The sequence below is a fragment of the Carassius gibelio genome, chromosome B19 (genome assembly GCF_023724105.1).
Source record: "Carassius gibelio isolate Cgi1373 ecotype wild population from Czech Republic chromosome B19, carGib1.2-hapl.c, whole genome shotgun sequence".
NCBI classification, from domain to species: Eukaryota; Metazoa; Chordata; class Actinopteri; order Cypriniformes; family Cyprinidae; genus Carassius; species Carassius gibelio.
Window position 1 is genome coordinate 26,439,602 of NC_068414.1, and position 17,091 is coordinate 26,456,692.

The 17,091-nt window shown below is 37.2% G+C and overlaps 1 long non-coding RNA gene across 1 annotated transcript in view; it reads left to right on the forward strand.

The window, feature by feature from the left end:
- Positions 1 to 11,722, forward strand: part of LOC127979764 (uncharacterized) — a 39,718-nt gene extending 27,996 nt beyond the window's left edge. The window contains exons 4-5 of the long non-coding RNA XR_008158867.1: positions 11,386 to 11,505; positions 11,608 to 11,722. This is a non-coding gene — a long non-coding RNA (uncharacterized LOC127979764). The remainder of the gene's footprint in view (positions 1 to 11,385; positions 11,506 to 11,607) is intronic.
- Positions 11,723 to 17,091: the final 5,369 nt, after the last annotated feature.

Sequence of the window (17,091 nt, forward strand, 5' to 3'; positions counted from 1 at the left end):
CAAATATTACATGAGGAAATTAATATTCATGAATATAATAAAATAATATTCATAATATTCATGCCCTGACTACAACTATTTGAAACATTCTGCTAATTATTTTATAATTCTTATGCATTTTTTTGTTATCAATGCTTAATAACTGTATTATTTTCATTCAGTCATTCTTTGTTTATTCTGTGGGGGAACTTGACCGATTATAACAGGTTAACAAGATAAAGTACACTCTTTAAAGTAAAGGCTCCAAACGGGTGTTTTACAGTGAAGAACCTTTCAGTGAGCAGTTCTTGAATGAACCATTTTGAAGAACATTTAAAAAATCTAAAGAAATATTTTCCTCTATAAAGAACCTTTTCTGCATTTGAAAGGTTCCATGGATGTTCAAAGTTCTTCATGGAACCATCAATGCCACTAAAGAACCTTTTTTTATGTAAGCAGTATTCAATGCAAATGCACTGCACCTTTAAGAAAGTTAAATGGCCATTGACATGACAAACTTGTGAAAAAATGGATGCATCTGTACAAAGAAACCTCTCTTTGGCTTCTTTTACGTATTGGGACTCTGGTCCCATTGGTGTCAGTGCTATTTGTGTGATGTCATAATCAGCATCTGTTGGCATGGCGATGGTGGCATGGCAGTTAGTCTCATGACAGGGGTGGCAAATTGATGGTCCCATCTCATTTAGTGCAGAAGAATAAGTAAGGACCAAGGTCTCATGGTTCTTTCAGTTTAAATGCATGGTGACATTATATGAAAGCACTGGGGGGGTCAGAGACTCAGACCTCCACCCAGACTGGCCCATAATAACCAGGGTCTTAAATCAACACCAGGCTTGTAATAACATTTCAGCCAGTGTTATTCCTCTAGCAATTAAGGCCTTCACAAGACTCCGGTTTTGTGTCTGATGCCTCCTTTGATTTTTCAGTCCAGCCTGGTGGTGGGCTTTTTCCCTTGTTTCTTTTTTCCGCTGAACGTTTGCTTCTCTCCTTACACTGTGCAGTAGATGTGGCAAAGAGTACGGAATTGCACTCATGCCCAAAGCGTCTACATTTCACCTCTGATCCCCCCAGGGTTTTGTAACTAAACACACACATACATGCATGTTCAGTGAGAGGTGTTAAGTAAGTGTCAGAAAATAGGTGCTTTTGTTTATGGGTCTGTACATGAGCTGTATGCAAGGATATCCCAACAAAACAGTTTTTGCTGGTGTGATTTTCTTTTTGTAGCATGTCAGCTAATTTAATATGAGACACCAAGTGCATGTTTACCAGGAGTGAGAGAATCAATTATCTGATGCATTGAGATTCTAAATTATTATAATTAAATAAATGATGTAATAATTAGGTAATTATGAATCGATTAACTGACATTCATCAAATCAAATTTTGTATTAATTTTTTTATTCAAAAATCAGAAATACAGATCTCGTTGAAAAGCACACGGCAGAGAAAAAAATGCAAGTATATTTGAAGGAAGTAAATGTTACAACAAACAAACAATAAATAAATAAATAAAATAAGATTCCTGAAATTAATTGTCATTACTCCAGGCTTCAGTGTCACATGATCCTTAGCAAATAATTCTGATATGCTAATTTGGTGCTCAATTTTTTTTAAAATATAATATTAATGAAAAAGTTTAATTATTTAATTACTAAATAAAACTATTATTATAGTTATATTCTTTTAGTTTTATTATTCTTTCAAACTGAACAAAATGGCGATTTTTAAACAGCAGTGCATTCACAAAGGCAGGTTGCTTGCATGCAGCTTTTCATTTAGACAGAACAAAAGCTGCAGTTATTATACTATTAGACCTGCTTATTATATTCAATTTGCTGGGTCACCAAAGTCATTTTATGTCCTGATTTTATGCACAATCTTTACAGTATTTCGATGCAAGCAACCTTAACTTTCTGGAGATTTGAGCTGAAAAGCTGAGAAGCTGAGATAAATCAGGAATAATTTCCGAGTCGAATCTCGACTTGAATCGAAATCAAACTGAATCGCGGGGTACCTAAAGCCTTATGCTAATATATGCTTGTAATAGATTGAGTAATGTTAAAACATACTAAAAAGGGTGAAAGTGCAAGGAAAGTATTTGCATTTAAAGTCGGCACTGTCAAAGATCTTTTCTCTCTAGAAACTCAGCTGTAGGAAAAGCAGAGACGGTGTTAACAACAGCAATTACCTGCTTCTTAGGAGGAAGAAAAGGGAGGGGACCTTCATGCGCTTGTGTGTCTTTGGATTTGCTGAGTGCTGTGTCAACCCTGTGCATGTTTATGGGCGGCACCTTCATTTGTCTAATATATCTGTTTTTCCCTTTTTAAGGTTCTAGACACCAGGGGGCTTCAGGGGGCCTTCTCGCAGTAGCTGATACAATCCACCCCTGAGTGTCTCCGTCTCTTTCTCTCTCTCTCTCTCTCTTTCTGTAGCAGGCCTTTGAAGTGGGGTGATGAGGGTAAGTTAATTATCCCCATTACACAGGCCTGGCTACATCCAGCCCTGCCTCAGCCTCTGCCTATAATTACACTGAGAGGGAGGCAGAAGCTGTCAGCAACATTTAAAACAGACCCTCTGATAAAAACACTCCAGCAGAGAGAGCGAGAGAGAGAGAGAGAAAGAAAGACACTGCCCCCAGATGTTGATGTAGACATTTTAAGTGATCGAAGAGAGTAGTGAAGAGTGCAAAGCAGGTATCTCTCTCCGAGCATTGACTTTTGAAGTCTAAATTCAGGGATTGCTCTTGTAAATTTTGAAACCTGCTTCGTGTCTTGGCCACGTCACCGTTTCAGGTGTGCATTATTTTTCTAATAATTAAACAGCTCGACATCCATTATCCTTTACTTCAGTTACCAAAACCCTTGTAGAAATGTTTTCCTTGTCACAGAGGCTTTTTGCTGTTTTTATCGCTTGATTTGATTAATCGTGATGTTGATAATTCAGTAAGTCAACTATGGATAAGGAATTTTTAATACAAAAAACATGGTGTAATGGTGGGCATGAAGGAGCAAGCGGCTGAAATGTTGTTTTTCTTATCACAGTTTGAAGCTCTGCTCTCTCCGTCTTTTTTTTTTAAACGGCTCGTCTCCTCCGAACACAACAGCGCGGAAACCTCTAAAACTCACCAATACTTCTCAATAACATTACTGTCCCTTAAATTCAGCCCACAAACTCGCACTTAAGACACAGCAAAACTTAAGTTCATTTCTGAAAGCTCGTGATAAATGCTCTGCTCTAAGAAATCTATCATGGGCAGGAACAAGATTATAGAAATAACAAGATACCGTGGGTGAAATATGAGCTGGTTTTGGATGAGGAGGAAAGAGATAACAGCATGAGATTAGGATGAAATCTAAAGAAGTCTCGCTGGCTTCTTTTGATGTCTTATAAAATATATACGACATGGCGACTATGAGAAAGGCTGCTCACCATGTTAGCTTAGCCTCGCGACTTGATTTTTATCCTGTTATGCTTTTACCATTCGCTACGCTCTTCTTCCTCCCTCCCATTTTTCTCTATAATCAAGAGTCCAAGTTCTGTGGCAGGACAGCTATGAGTTTAGAAAAGGGCTCCAAGATGCAAGCACATACATCGTACATTGCTGCTCGCCTGTTGGGCAAACTTTATAGCTCGTGTTCAGAATATTTGTCTTTCGCGTAATTCGGCGTTCGTTTTTATGCGTTTCGATGAAGACCTCACCTGTTCTGTACGCTCTCGGAACAGTCTAATTGCAAAAAATTAACCTGTCAGATGCACACATGGCAGTAACCTAAACTGGAGCAGTCAGATTGGAGGGCCCTGTATGTTTTCTTTCTTTTTCTCGCTCCTTTTCTCGAGCTCTGTACTGCACTCTGTGGGGTTCCAATGGCTTCCCTGAGCCAAAGCACTGAGGCGAGCAATTAAAATGGAAAATGACAGCATGAGGGATGATGATTACCGTTATACAAAAAGCCACATTTATGAATTTAGCAGATAACTGTCACTTCTCCCTTGACTCTTATTTGCCCCGTGCTTTTGTTAACTTAATGTCTTCAGCGATTCTCACCCGAGGAGAGGGCCAGAGTTCTCTTTTTAATTACTCTGACACTTGACACTTCTGAACTGTTTTTCTGTTTAAACAGAAGAATCAAGTATTCTTTCTTTTCTTTTTTTTTTTTAAGTCGATGAGGAAGCGCGCATTCATTTATACAGCACCTGGAAATTGATTTCGATGTGAGCTTTTTGGGGCCCTTTTATTTATTTACTGAAAAAAATCCTTGTAGCTACTCTTAGAAATGAATTGCCTAGAGGAAGTTAATGGACAACAGTCTAGTATCCCTTAGGATCCCTTGCGTCACTGTAAGAGGAGTAATCTCTCACTTTTAGGAGATAAATGGCAGTGTTTTCTGTGCAGATCTGTCATTCAATTCTTACTTTGTGTGCTGACCGCACACATATGCTCATGAGACGAAGTCTGAAAGGATGTGCTTGTGTCCACCTCAAAATAAAATGAATTTAAATATATAATGTATGTATAACAATACTTTATATATTTCTATTCATCCCACTATCTACAAAAACCTATACTGAAAATGAAATATATTTATATATATATATATATATATATATATATATATATATATATATATATATATATATATATATATATATATATATATATATATATATATATATAATTAGCTAAATGAAATGAAAAAAAAAAAAAGATTTAAATAATTTAATAATTGTAATAAATCTAATTTAAATATATATATATATATATAATATACAATTAAATGAATAAAAGTTCACATATTTAAATAATTTAATAATTTTAATAAATTCATTTATTTGCATCATATTTTATTTTCTTCTTTTAATGTAAATATTTACATTAAAGGAAGAAAAACACCACTTTGCACAACTGAGTAATAATAAATGATTATGTAAATGAATCATTTTTTTCCAGTTCGCTAAAATGAATTATCTGAACAAAATGACTTGCTAAAATAAATCATAATTCTCACATCTATCCAGAGAGAGAGAGAGAGAGAGAGCTACTTCTGAGCTATTCTAAAATGTAGTTTTGTATTTTCGTTGCTTCCCAACACTCATCATCTTATTATTATGGCACTCCTAAATTTAAAAACTGCGAACCCTTTTGCAGTCATTAGCTGTCTCATCTGTTCAGTCAGATTTATTTTAGCCCTCTGGAATGAATAACATGATCGGTTATAGCAACCTCTGACTGATCTCAGGCCTTCTTACGTGTTTTCATTTATAAATTGAAGCATCAAAAAAGCAATTTTGCAACTGACATTCACAAACAGGCTTTTTGTATTCCAGCCACGCGACATAAATACCATCACAGTCTCCTCATGTGCGGGCATGATGTCCTCGCATATTTCAGCGTATGCAGCACATGTATCGACAGCTGAGAGGGTGATGGAGGGCGCGAGCGGGGTTTTATTATTTCAGGTCCATGTGGAGAGGATCCTCAGGGTGTCGTCATCAGTCCTAGTGAGAGCAGACATCCAGAGCACTGGCTCCAACAGTCTGGCACCACACTGTAAAGAGATCCAGCTTCCACACACCAGCCAGATCAATAGAGAGAGAGAGGGAAGAGAGAGACTTCTGGAAGATTCTCTGCTGCAGATGCGCCAGGTGGATTAGGCCACAAAGGATGGCCCGGACGGACTGCGGTGCATTAGCGGTAAAGGGGTGTCTCGTCAGGACGCATTTAGATTGCATGTTCATCGACTCTAATGTTGCGTTTCCACAGTTGTTAACATCTGAACCTAGCAAAGTTTTGTACATTTTTTATTAAAAAGACAAACAAACAAAAACATGTACAGTGAAAAAAATGGACGTAGAAGTGATTTTCACTCAGAAATGGCTAACACATTTCACAAATAATTCAGAAGTAATGGCAAAAAATATATATTTTGAAGCAGAAAGACTAAAATAGTAGGTTTTTGTTTAATCTTTGTTTTATTTGCAACTTTGAAAAATATTTTTGATGTTCAGTGTATATTTACATTGAAAAAATACATTTTTATTAAATATCACCAAAAATATCACAATAAAATAAGATATGTTACGTTATATTTCTTGTGAAATTTGAACGTAGAAAGACTGGAACATTAATTTCTTGCAGAATTTCCATTTTTACATGGAAATTCATGCTAAAATAGCTTTGAAACAGTTTTTACTAAGAAATTGTAAAAGTTATTAAAGGTAATTAAGAAGCTGCAATTGAACTAAATATGACATTTGGAAGTAAAACAATTGAAATATTAATTTCTTGCTAAATGTACTCTAATAAACAGGTTTTCACTAAGAAATTGTTAGTAAGTATCACCAATAATTAAGGAACTCAGTAACATATTAAATTAAATGTGGAATTTTAAAGTAGAATGAAATATAAATTTCTCGTTAAATGTACTTTAATAACCTTTGTTTTATTTAAAACTTGGAAAATATTTTTACATGTACATTTATACAAAAAAAAAATAGTTTTGAAACTGTTTTCACTAAGAAATTGCTAGTGAATTTCACAAATAATTACATAGAAATGACAATTAAAATAAATATAAATGAATAAAACTGACTTTTAAAACAAACTCCAATGCTTAAGGATTTCTAATAAAAACAGCAAATTTGCAAACTTATTTTCATACTTTTTTTTTTTGTCTACCACAATGAATTTCTCTATTTTTTTTTAATTTGTAAAGCCATAGAAACGCTTTTGAGGATTTTTTTCTGTTACTGTTGGAGCAGACACAAACACAAAAGTTATACTTGTTGCAGGTCCCATTCACTTCTACAGAAGTTTACCCAGTAAATGTGAAAAGGGTCCATTTAGACAAGAAAATGAAGGAACGTGAGGAAAATGAGTTCGAAGGTATAGAAGAAATGATGATGAGTGAAGGTTAAAAGGTCAGAAAGTGAAGGCCTAACACTTTCTTTTCCCCAGGAGGTCTGGATGGGATTGGACTGTGATCATGGGATGGAGGGGAGGAGCAAGTATCTTCTTATTGGAGAGCTGTCAGCTCTGATGCAACTCTACCAGACCATTTTATTTTCCCTGTAACCCTGTACTTCCCTCCCGCATTGATTACCTATGACACACGCTAGCACGGCTAACCATTACTTTGGTTTTCACGCGTCGCTATCCTCCTGTGGCCACTGTCCACTAGCACTGCTGTCGCCATCCCGACATCTGCCTCTCCGCAGGAGTTATGGCCAAACTGTTGGACCATAATAAATTCACCTCTTCCATCCTTCTTTCTCTCTCTCTCTGCTGCTGTCTTCACCTCTCTTACCTCCATAACTAACCTGTTTTTCCACATAAGCTGCAAATTGTCCTGCGCTGGTGATGTATGGTGCCAGGAATATTTTTACAGCCAGTTCTCTCACACTGTCGCTCTGTATGTGTGGTATAGTTCAACAGCATTGTTTCACGAGCCCAGGGAGAGGATTCGGAGAACACAGCCAGACGAAATGTCTCGTTCTCGTCCAGACGCTAATCGCTCTCAGAGCTCTGACCTGAGAGTCCCTGCCAAAACTGCAAATATTCCTCCTGAATTTCATGAAACTAATATACCCACTGTACAGTAAGTGTACGAAAGGAAGTCACACATGCAGATATGCACGTGTTTTGAAGAAACAATAATGTGTGGGTGGTTGCTAGTATGTTTCCATGCACTTGCTAAGGTGTTCTAATTGGTTGCTAGGGAATTGCTAGGTGGTTGTGTATTGTTTGCTTTAAGTTTGCTTAAGTTGTATATGGTTATATTTTATTTTTATACTAATTTTAATTTATTTTCATAACTAACTTTATTTGCTATTTTAAAAAAACAAGCATTCAAAATGTTACTACATTGACCTCATAATACTTTAATTATTCTTAAAATGTCACTTAAATCTTATAATGCTTTATTCTTGACAAGCTCATTCTTATAAAATGCTTATTAAACAGTGATGCTCAATATGTCATAACTTTATTCTCCCTTTTAAAAAATGCTTTTGTCCTATAGGACGGTATAAAAGTCCTCAGCAAGCACCACTAATTTTTGAATCGTCACGTTATTACCCATAGTTCTTTCACTCACGTGAATGCAGCGTGTTCCTCTGGCTTCTGTACGTTATTCTGAAGAAGAGTGGAAAAGGTTGAGTCTTGGCCAGTTAAGTGGCGCTCAGTTCATGGGTCTCACCTTCCTTTTTCTACCCAGGCAGCTTCAACCTCACCACCGTGGGCTACCTGTCAATACGATTCATCTCTCTCATACTCGTCTCCTCGCCTCTTGCCCTCCCTCTCTTTTTTCGCCGGGTGCCAGGGGAGTATCAGTGTGCCGTTTTTGCGGAGAGTGATGGGTTGGTGTCAAGTGTGTGTGTTGGGTTTTTGATCGGAGGATGTGTGCTGTCGTAGGGTATCATGTCGGACCGAGGCGAGAGGCCTATGTGAGCTGAGCTGCTTTGCCTCTCTCCCGGTCACCTTTCACTGGCAATTAGTGTCCTACCAGCAAACCGCTCACAAGTTGTCAGGAGTGCTTATCATGAAGATCAGCGCCTATCAGTCTCGCCATCTCTTCCTCTCACGTTCTCTCGCTTCAGTTTGCTTTCTACCGCTCAGTGCTTGCCATCTCACTTTCCATATGCATGTGTGTGTGTGTGTGTGATGGGTCCCAAATGCCCCTTTACTTGTAAAAGTTTTATGTAGTGTGATCATTTGCAGGGTAACATCGATGTTTCAATCAACAGCACTCGTGCTCTCTTGTCCTTCTACATCCCAGCCGCTGTCCTTGTAAGCCCTCAATGGCTGGAATGTGTTCTTGTTATTAGAGACCAAATCAAAACTGGGCTTTTAGGCCCTTTCAGAACATTTCAAATGGAAATGTATTGCTTCCTTTCTTCTTTTCTGTCTGTCTGACTATTCCTCCCTTTCCTTTCCTTACTTTCTGATCTGTCTATATTCCTTTCTGTATGTATTTCTACCTTCCTTTTTGTCTATCTTCCTTCCCTTTGCCTTACTTATTTCTGACTCCCTTCCTTCCGGTCTATGTTCTTTCATTCTTGTTTTTATGTCTGTTCCATCTTTCTTTCTGTCTGATCCTTCCTTTCTTTCTGTCGGTCTTTGTTCCTTTCTTTCTCATTTCCTTTGCTGTCTGTCTGTTTTCCTTCATATCTATGTTCCTATCTCTCTGGTTGTGTTCCTTTCTTATTCTTATTCTTTCCTTTCTTTCTTTTTTCCTTCCATATATTGTGTATGTGTTACATTCCTTTCCTTTTCCTGTCCTTTCCTGTCCTTTCCTTTCCTTTCCTTTCCTTTCCTTTCCTTTCCTTTCCTTTCCTTTCCTTTCCTTTCCTTTCCTGTCCTGTCCTGTCCTGTCCTGTCCTGTCCTGTCCTCTTTCTTTCTTTCTTTCTTTCTTTCTTTCTTTCTTTCTGTGTGTGTATGTCACAGTGAATGACACCGACCTGTCTCGGCAGTGCAGGTTTTGATGGTAATGTGATGTGCTGGATTCCTGCTGTTCCAGCACAGTGTCGGTATCTGCAGGACTCCTGTAGACGTGTGTGTGAGTGAGAGAGCGAGAAACCCAGAGAGCATGTGTGATTGTGTGTGTTTGTGACAGTGCTGGTGCTGACTGGTCCTGGCAGGCTGGAGATGTCGCTCTCCATGACGCGAAGTGTGCCAGAGTGGTGCTTTATCTCAGGGCTGACACACACAAGGCATCATGATCCTTGGTTGCCCTTTTCCCCATCATTCTCATATATATACGCTTTACTCTGCTCCCATGACTGTGTATTGCGGGTCCAGACTCAACTTCTGTCCGGGCTCAACTTTAATGTGTTGCATGTGTAACCCACTATATATAATTGCAGTATTTTAACATCTACAGAATGTTGATGTAAAACATTAATAGTATATTAAAATTAAAGCAAGCCTAAGCACTGTAATGCAGCAGGATAAGTGTGCATGCATGTTTAATGTGAGTATCAGGAGATGTGGGAATTGAGTCGCATAAGAGGCCTGGCATAGAGGAGCATGTGCAGACCTTGCGCTTTGTGCAGTACCATCCCAGACTTCCAGGTCAAATACTGAACACTCAAGAGAAGAGTGCAGTAAAGCTTAGCAGTGGATATACCTTTGCACATATACTATATTAAAGGAGGTAGAGAGACAATAGAGTTTGCAAGAAGTTAGCAAATAAAGAGTTCTGAGGCTGGCCATCATAAAGATGCATCACCTTCCTTCCATGTTTTTGTTTTTTTTGTTTTTATTTTTGAATTCTCTAGTGATTCTTTAGGGGGAAAATTAAACAATGAGACTTGCAATAAATGCCCATATAAAATGGTCTCAGAATTTTTTTAATGAGAAATTATTGAATTAATTTCAGTGGTTTTCAAGATTTGTTACTTGTAGTCTATGATATTACCCTTTTTGTTCTCAATTATCTACCCTGATAAATCTACATACCTTTCAATTATGAAAAGCTGCTTGTTTTCAATTCTTCAATTCTTTTTTAATTAACATGAAGAGAATATTGATAATTAAACATGTTCAATAACTGTTTAAAGAACTGTTCTCAATGTTCTTCAAAAAGAACAGTATTTTTTTGAAAGGGAAATAGTATGATTGTAGTTTTTGTTTTGATGTTATTTATTTTTTTAGAATTTTAATTTTCGTTTTAAAAAAAAATACAAATAAAACAATAATAATTTATTAATTTAATTCATCCTGTGGCCCCCTGGAAGTTTGCTGAGGCCCCCTAATGTGTCCCCTGGTAGAGAACCGCTGATTTATATTGCAATCTAAAGGCGCTATTCCATTACAAATTTGCACAAAACTTTGGTGATATTTTATAAATGTTGATAAAAAAATATTGCGAAATGATGGCATTTCCATTAACCAGTGTTATGCGACTAAAACATAACTTTTTATTGCGACAAGTCATGGCAATGGATTTTGTAGTATTTTGAAAAATTGCCTGAAAATCCACCTCATGCGAGCGTAAATTTTTTTTTGTGACATACGTGCGTTTTTGCGAAATTTACGCGCTTCCATTAGGCATATTCACAATTTCAATTCGCGCAATTTGAAGGGTAATGGAAACGCTCCTTAAGACGAAATTTGTTCAGAGTTTGCAACATTATTAAACTCTAGAGGAGAAGTATGTGAGATTACCAGTCTTTTCCTCTGAAGAAAAATCTGTATTTGCTCACCATTTAATCTAATTGCTGCTTAAAAAAAAACTGTTAGATATAAAAACAGATCTTATACGTGCCTTTTCTTTTCTGTGTCTATGCAATTATTCAAAAGCCAAACGCATTGTCTCCTCTGCATTGCCATTTAATTGTATTTACAACTAGTTTTTCATGCTAACGTGAGTTCTGTTTCTCAGGATCACATCACGGGGCAAAAACCTCCTAAGCATTCCACCAGCGCAAGCGTGTTAAAGCTTGTAGAGGTGGAGCGGTCCACCTCATCTGCTCTCTGCCAGAGCCAGTGTGTGTGATAAATGGTGGGTGTGTGTGACGCCCCCCCTCCACCCTCCCAGCATGTATAAGTTTTGCCTTTAATTACCATGGCTGATAATGTTTCCTATCCATAACTGTCTGTGCAGAGAGGAGGCCCGGTCTGCTTACTGATGCACAGGAGATACTACACCAGCACCCCCCCCCACCGCCAGCCCTCCATCCACCTCCTCTTCCTCCATCTTTCAGCTCCATCTATGTAAGCAGGGCATCTTTCATTTCAATATTTCAATATTTATGCCTAATCTTTACAAGCGGAAAAGTTCAAAGTCATTGTAAGGGTATGTAACTTTCGCTGTCAATTACACTCTACTGGCAGTTGGGCCTGGGTGTTTATTTATTTATTTGTTTGACGGCCTTCCTGCTTGCACGAGAAGAAGGCCAGAGAAAGACAGCCCTGTCATATCTGACTCGTCAACATCCTGCCAGTTCTCGAATTCCCGGGTGAAGTGAAATCACTCGACCCGGTTCTAACAGACAGGCCTGCCTCTCTCACAGCTGTAGCTCGCTCTGTTTGTACTCTCATTGATTGCTGTAATTAGTCACTATGGTGTTTCAGCTAAAGAGGGGGAGAGTATTTGTTATGCCTCGATATAATTCCGGGAGTGCACGCTTCTGCGTCCGCTTGCTTTGCCTAGCATATGTACACATTTCTCCATTGAATGTGAACTTGAATATAAAAAGCCCAGAAAAGGTCACGCTCATTTGCATGATGGCCTTCATTAGAATATGCTAAGAACGGACGCGGGTGCTTTCTTTCTCCATCGTGATGAATAGCTGCAGCATTACCTACTCGCCTCAAAGTAGTCCTCCGTCACCCTCATTTACATTTCCCTCTTTTTTATATTTATTTCGTACATTTGCGAAATACTCAAAGATATTGCTTTTGAGGTGACCTGGCATCCTGTTTTGCAATTTAAATTGGCCGTGCTTTACGGTGTAATAGTCAGCTTGTCATTTAGAAGCACCAGTGCTCTCACAGCCTCTTACGACTCTCAAAGAGTTCGATTTTAAATCAAACAACACTTTGGGACCTCGGCGGTAAATTAGACTGAGCTTAAACACCCTTGATTGGACGCTTCGGGGACATTTTAAACTATATCTTTGGTTCGTGTTGAAGTATCGAGCTGATCCCTATTGTTTTTGTGGGACAGAGTGGGTCAAAAGCTGATTGTTTATGACACAAATCTGTGTGTTAGGTCGAGTTTTATATTTTAGGATCTGAAATTTAGTTCGGCCAAGATACAAAAAATGCAGTGATTTTTGAAGAAAAAAAAAAGATAAAAAAGAGGAACAAAAATCAATGAACAGCCGTAAACTGAATACAAAAAAAAAACATTTGTATATGTGTGTGTGTCTACAGTATGTTTTTATTTATTTTATGTATATATTTATTTTTATTTATTTATTTTTTTTAATTTTTTTTTTACTGAAATTGACTTTCATTCAGCAGGGACACATTCAAATGATGTAAATACAGTTAAGAATTCTACTTCACATGCTGTTTTTTTTTTTTTTTATAAACCTGAGGCTGAAAGAAACTTACAGTTTCCACAGAAATATTAAGCAGCACAACCGTTTTCAACTGTCATTGTAATAGTAATAAGGTTTGTGCACCAAATCAGCGTATTAGAATGATTTCTGATCTAATATAATAGATATTCACAACAATAACTAAGTTTTAAAATGTAGATCACACCTAAGTATATCTATTACATGTCATAATTTCAGGAGAACAGTTTAATATAATATTTTATATATCTGCCACTTCAGGCAGAGTAAAATGGACTAAAATGATGATAATGACATGATGAAATATTGGCAAAATTTTGAATATATTTTCTATAGCTAAAACAGAGTAAAAATGTATACTGCATCTAGCATAACTGAAGTTTGACAATGCTGTTATCATAAATCATATAACAACATCAACATGCTTAGTGTTCTTGGTAGTGTCTTTATTCTGTAATAGAGTACAGTACTGACAGGCTCAGGAAATTTGTCTAGAACACAGGAACATTTATGAACATCTTTTTTTCCCCCTTGTATGCAAACAATAATAAGGCATTGTTACCTTGTTCATCATTTGACAATATATATGTATTTGGACAAGCCAAGTTTTTACTGTGTGTGATCTTATCAAACAGACAGAGAGAACTGACTGACCCTTCTTTCTACATTTGGCTCCTGCCACCCTACAGTAAATGGACAGGCCCTTTATGGTGAAATATTCATAACGCTTAGAGAGAAGAGGAAAATCATATCTGTCATCGATAAAGGTGATGGAAATCAAAGAGACTCATACTGTTCGTCATTTTGGAAGCTGAATACCCTAGAGTTCGCCTGCTCTTTTATACTTAGGGGAAAATTGTAAAAAATTAATTTCCTCTCTAAGGCCCGGTAGAAACAGTAAACAGTAAACACTCTAAATAAATGATGTTTTTCTCCTCTCTCTCTTTTGAATGGACAGACGGCCCCTACTGGGGCCTTGGTCTCTGTGGCCCACGCGGCCCTGTATGCAGAAAGTGAACCTGAGCAGCGGACCCTCAGTGGTTGTTTAATCGAATCAGCCCGGGTCTGAGTGGATCTGACTTCTCTCATGTCCCGAGTGAGGGCTTCCAGTCACTGCCTGCCATGGTTACCCTTCAGCCCCTATAAACAAACCACAGTAAACCCCATCCGAGAATGCCCGCAGTTAGAGCCTCTGAGCCTCTGCGGAGACATGAAAGTTCCGACTCTCGGTTCAAGCTTTCATCTGCACTCATTTGGTGTGAGCTGATACCAGCGTTATTACGCTCAAACTGTAATGAAAAGCTTGAAAGCTTGAAGAAAAGGATGCCTAATAGGAGTTGGTGGGAATTTGCGAAACTTAAAAACTTGTGCAGGCAGTTGATCTGGAATGTTTGAGAGAGGGTTTGTGGTATCGGCACCGTGTCTGCCATCATAGTGATGCTTTATGAATGCACACTTGTGGGTTTACAGTGGTTCGAAACAAATATGTAAGTATAAGTGTGTTGATTTGAGAGAGAGCAAGAGTGAGAGAGAGAGAGAGAGAGTCCATTATACTGTTAAGCGGATGCATGATAGGAAATTAAAAAGTTTATTCAATGTAATAAATTTTACTTTTCTGTATACAGCCTACAGTTCAAAAGTTTGGGGTTGGTAAGAGTTTTTAAATGTTTTTGCATTTATTTGATCAATAGCGAAACAGCAATGTTGTGAAATATTAATATAATTCAGTGTAACGGATTTCTATTTTAGTGTATTTTAAAATATTATTTCATCCTATGATAGCAAAGCTGGAATCTCAGCAGCCATTACTGTGGAAGTCACTTGTGATCATTTGAATGTGCGTCTGTTGAATAAAAAAGATTAATTTCTTAAAACCTTACTGACCCCTAACTTTTGAATGGTTGTATATTTATATTACATAATATAATTTTTCTTTATTATTTTAAAGTTTTACTACTCCAGTGTGTGTGTGTGTTTGTGTGTGTGTATGTGTGTGTATATATATATATATATATATATATATATATATATAGCCTATATATATACACACACACACACACACACACACACACAGTACACGGTATGATTAGCAAAAAATATCAATACTAAATTGAACCTTTCCATTTTTTACGTGATTTCAGTAAAAGTTTAAGTGAGATGCCAATAAACTTCAGAAAAAGGAGGAGCGTTTGGGGAATAGTAGATTCTGTCCCTTTCTTTCCTCTTATGAAAGGAGAAGGGACCATTTTTCTCTAAATTATATATACAGCATTTATTATAGCATACAGCATTTTTTCTTCAATTAGTTTCTCTTTGTCAAAGGCATACGAATAGGTCTTCGTTGCAGTCTCTTAAGGGATGCAAAATAAAAAAAATAAAGTACTCTAATATCCTATGCAGTTATTTCTTTTTCCCATGGGATGGGTATGTACAGTATATTTCACTTTTCAGGTAATCTGTCCCAAAAGGAGACGGAGAGGACAATTGCACCGCATAGAACATAAGTGGGTGCTCTATCAGACCTATTCAGAAGTTCAGTTTTGAGTATGTGATAGAGAGGTATGGAGACAAACATTAAAATCTCTTTTTAAGTGCCTTGGAAAGATCCAGAAAAGCCTATCAAAATAGTTTACTACTTCTTTTCTGGTTATCTTCTTTCTTGTCTTGTATTGTGTCCATACAGTGTTCTTTTATAAATAAATGAAGAGGACAAGGTCTGTTATTCTCTGCCTGCAGTTTTCAACATATTGTGTCTTCTGTCTTCTCTCTCAAAGAAAGAACAAATAGCGAATATATATTGTTATATATAACATTATATGGGTTTTGAGTAAAACTTTTCCAGTGCTGGGAAGGAGAGGACAGGATGGGCTAAGATTTGAGCCTGCGGGCAACTACAGCTGCCAAAGGCTTTGCCGTTCTTTTTCCATTTGTAAACATTTTTGGCTGACTACTGATGTTTTAAAACCCTGAGGAAGGGCTTTTGACAACTTGCAGAATAATGTGTCGCGGTGGTGTTTAAATCATGCTCCCATTTCTTCATGTTTACCCAGAAATGCACCTGGGAACAAGTAAGCGGTGGGCAAAACCCCTTATTATCTCAATCTTTGCATATTTTTCTATCAGAATTTCTATATATAGATACTGTATGTCCCACCGTTCACTAAAGCACTGCATTGTATGTTCATATGAAAGCTTGTGCACGTAATTAAAATAGCTCTGTGGAAAAATATGGACATTAATAGATTAAAATATTTGAAACCTATAGAAAATAATCATGCAGTGTTATTAACTAAAGAGAATAATTTCAGTGCTAATAATTGCTTTTTTGCTGTAAGTAAAGCTTCTATATTGCTTCAATATTGTCTGGTTGGGGGTTGCATCATAAAGCCTGATGTCTATAAGAAGAGAATATTCCAGTGTCTATTTTTTTCTGGCATTACAGTGTAATCATTCTGTTTCTTAAGATGTTTTTTTGTCTATGAATAGTAGAATAGAATGCATTTCCATAATAACATGCAGTTGAGAGAGAATTCCCCTCTCTACATGTGTTTGTGCTGTGCCAAGGCTTACACCTGTGACAGAGCCAGTGTTTTTGATAGGTTTGTTCAGATCACCTGACCAGATGCTGCTGCCATGCATAGAATACTACTGCGCATATGACAGCAGGGTGAGACTTAAAGGGACGTCTGACCATCCTAATTAAAGCTAATTAAAAAGTAAAAAAAAGAATACAATAAAAGTATGTTTTAAGAAGTTTGCATTTAATAAACTTTTTAATTTCCTATCATGCATCCGCTTAACAGTATAATGGACTCTCTCTCGCTCACTCTTGCTCTCTCTCAAATCAACACACTAATACTTAAATTTATGTTTCGAACTACTGTAAACCACAAGTGTGCGTTCATAAAGCATCACTATGATGGCAGACATGGTGCCGATACCACAAACCCGCAATCAAAAATTGCCTGCACAAGTTTGTAGGTTTTGCAAATTAGGGGTCCTTTTTTTTTTACCTTTAACATCGGAAGTACTTTTCTGTTTCACAAAAATTATTTGTGGCA